The following is a 3332-nucleotide window of genomic DNA, read 5'->3' on the forward strand; positions in this document are numbered from 1 at the left end:
TACTCCTGATTGGGAATGACATACCTCTCTTAACTTCGGTGAAAGTATGGTTGAAAAACCATTTCCGGATGAAAGATCTGGGAGAGGCACAAAGAATTCTAGGCATCCGTATCTATCGAGATAGATCACGACGGATGCTATCTCTCGATCGGGAGTCTTACATAGACAAAGTCCTAGAGAGATTCAGCATGACTAACTCCAAGAAGGGGTTCCTTCCTATGGCTCGGGGGTGCATTTGAGCAAGTCCGAGGCACCGAGAGACACCGGAAGAAAAAGAGCGCATGACACGGATTCCTTATGCCTCGGCTATAGGATCAATCATGTATGCCATGATATGCACACGTCCGGACGTGGCATATGCATTGAGTATGACAAGTCGATTCCAACAGCATCCAGGTGAATCACATTGGCTGGCTGTCAAGAACATTCTTAAGTACCTACGGAGGACTAAAGATTGGGCATTGACTTATGGAGGCCCTCAAAAGCTATGCGCAACCGGTTACGCAGATGCTAGCTTCCAAACGGATCGAGACGACTCGAAATCTCAGTCTGGATTCGTTTTTACTCTTAATGGCGCTGCAGTCAGCTGGAAGAGTTCCAAACAAACTGTTACAAAGAGATTCTACGATCGAGTCCGAGTACTATGCCGCGTCGAAGCTACAAAGGAAGCGATATGGATGCGTCAATTCTTACATGGACTATTTGTAGTGCCTAGTTCGAATGACCCGATCACCATCTATTGCGACAATAGTGGTGCCATCTTCCAAGCTAAGGAGCCAAAGTCTAGCAACAAGTCTAGACATGTACAACGGAAAGCTCATCTAATCCGAGATTACGTGGAGCAAAAGGAAGTAGTGATAGAAAAGATTGCTACTGAGGATAACATAGCAGATCCTCTCACTAAACCATTACGACAAGATAAGCATGAAGGGCACGTTAATTCCATGGGAATCAAACGTGTTCCTAAGTTGTAGTACTCTTTTATGGATTAGATTCATTTCCTTTTGTACTCTATACAACATCATCGTTTTGATATTTATATATTTTGTTTTTCATGTGGAATTGTACGACAATTTTTGAACACCACAAAGTGAACTGAACGAACATTATATTTTTCAGTCCTTAATTGCCCACATGAGCTGATAACTCTGGCAATTATTTTGTGACGTTGGTTGATGGTGGGTTCAACGAGCCATAAGTCAACCGGTTGTGACCAATCACGAGGCGAGTTATACGGATATATCGTAGGACACAATTGTGACATCGACGTGGAGTCCTAAATGTTTTACAACATTCGGTGCCCGGTCGTGGATAGGACCTCCATGGTGATCCTAAGAGTCGATTCTTTTGACTATCGACTGTCTCTTGAGACTAAGGCGGATTTTGGGTGACTTTGGTTTCTTTCTCACGGTCATCCGTAACAGGGGGGCCAAGTAGATTTTTTTCGGGTCATTTCATGCTTTGTGCTTAGATCGGAAGGAGTTCGAGTTGAAGGAAATATTCAACCTTTATCGTGTACTCGATATTTCTCGGGGCCACTCGAGGAGTCAGAATCGAAATGCATGGCCATGCTCGGATACGGATTCGTTTTATCAGTTAAGTTACTCTCTAGTCGGGGAAACCACTCTTGATCCAGATCGATTGTAAAATACGACCTTTGTGGATCCAGATCTGCAAATTGTTTTACATTGAGTGGGAGAAATTTTAAATGAATATGAGAATCGGTTATCGCACATACACTTGTACGGACAAGTGGGAGTTTGTTGGGAGCTTGTGTCCTCCAGTTAGTGCGGATAACGTCATTGCACATACACTTGTACGGACAAGTGGGAGCTTGTTGGGGCTGGTGTCCTTAACAGTTAGTGCAAGGACTTATAAATCTCTAAAAGGATCAAAGGGTATTCTTTTGTATCATAATCAGTTGGTCCACGTTTATCAATAACGGTTGGCTTGCTAGATAAGTTTGACGTTATTGTCATACAGATGGCGGTGATCAACTGGTCCCTAAAAGTCACACCTATAGGATACGTTTGAGAGATGTGACGGTATGAAAATACAGTCATGTAGATGCCAAATTTAACTAACCAGTTAGTCTGAGTTATTTGACTAATAATTAGTCAAAATGTGATGTTGAGATATTTTATTTAATACGGATTAAATAATAATGGCTAAGGCGGATTAAGCAGTTAATTCGTAAAATTAAATATAAGCGATTTATATTTGATTAATGTATATTGGATAAATTAATTATACGATATTGTCTTTGTCGGACACGTATTAATAATTCAACTAACCCGTATTATTAGTTGATGCCTTAATTTCCGATAACCGATGACAGTTTATAATGAAACCGCGTCATATACACTTAGCGAATTACGAACCGGACCACGAGTTAAAGTTAAGAGGAAGTGGAAGCCCACTTCCCCTTGATCCACTCGGTTTGGCCGAGATTAGGAGAACAAAAGAGAGCCTCTTCTCTTGCTTAACCTAATCATTCATTTTGGAGAAAATAATTAGGGTTTTGAGAAAAGTGCCTCTCGAAATTCGGATCTCTCATCCAACAAAACCTCACAAAACAATCCTCTCAATATTGCAAGGCAATTAGAGGATTCATTCTAGCACAAGGGCATTTCTCGGACAATCTTGGGTGCAACAATTAGGAGGAGATCTACTTTGATCTCTCATTGCCGAATTGCACTAGGACCGGAGGTTATTGCTTAATCTTTATCGTTTCATTATGTTTTTCGTTTATGACATTAAATTGCATATAAAATTTGCGTTATAATCCTATAAAGAAAGGGTTTTATACGGATATTACCCCACAATCATGCCTCGGGCAGCAGAGATGGTGGCATCCTTATACCTGAGTGGTCTTGGTAAGGCACTTGGAGTATGGGGGTGTTATAAATGGTATCAGAGTGACGATCCTGAAACCTGTAACCAATGAATCTAATGAACCTAGAGAGTCTAATTAAAATGAACCCGGGGTAAAAGTTGTAGGTGCTAATGCAAAGGCTTGGGAGACGTCCTAAAGTCGCGAACTCGCCCTACAATTTTTAACCGGTCACCACGGGAGATGAGTCGGGATCGCTATGTGTTTACTAATGCTCTATTGCGTGTGTTGGATGGATGAGTGTTATATAGTTGAATGGATGTGTGGTGGAAAAGATGAAGGAAATTTTTTTGTTATGATAACATGAATTGTGATGGGAATGACTACTAGTTACTATTGTGTATATACATATGATTGCGTGCATATGATTGGATGAATAAATTGTATGAATACGGGTATGGATGTGATCTATGATTTGGTTTGAAAAGATGAGGTAAGG

Source organism: Silene latifolia, chromosome 3, assembly GCF_048544455.1.
Source record: "Silene latifolia isolate original U9 population chromosome 3, ASM4854445v1, whole genome shotgun sequence".
Classification (NCBI taxonomy): Eukaryota; Viridiplantae; Streptophyta; class Magnoliopsida; order Caryophyllales; family Caryophyllaceae; genus Silene; species Silene latifolia.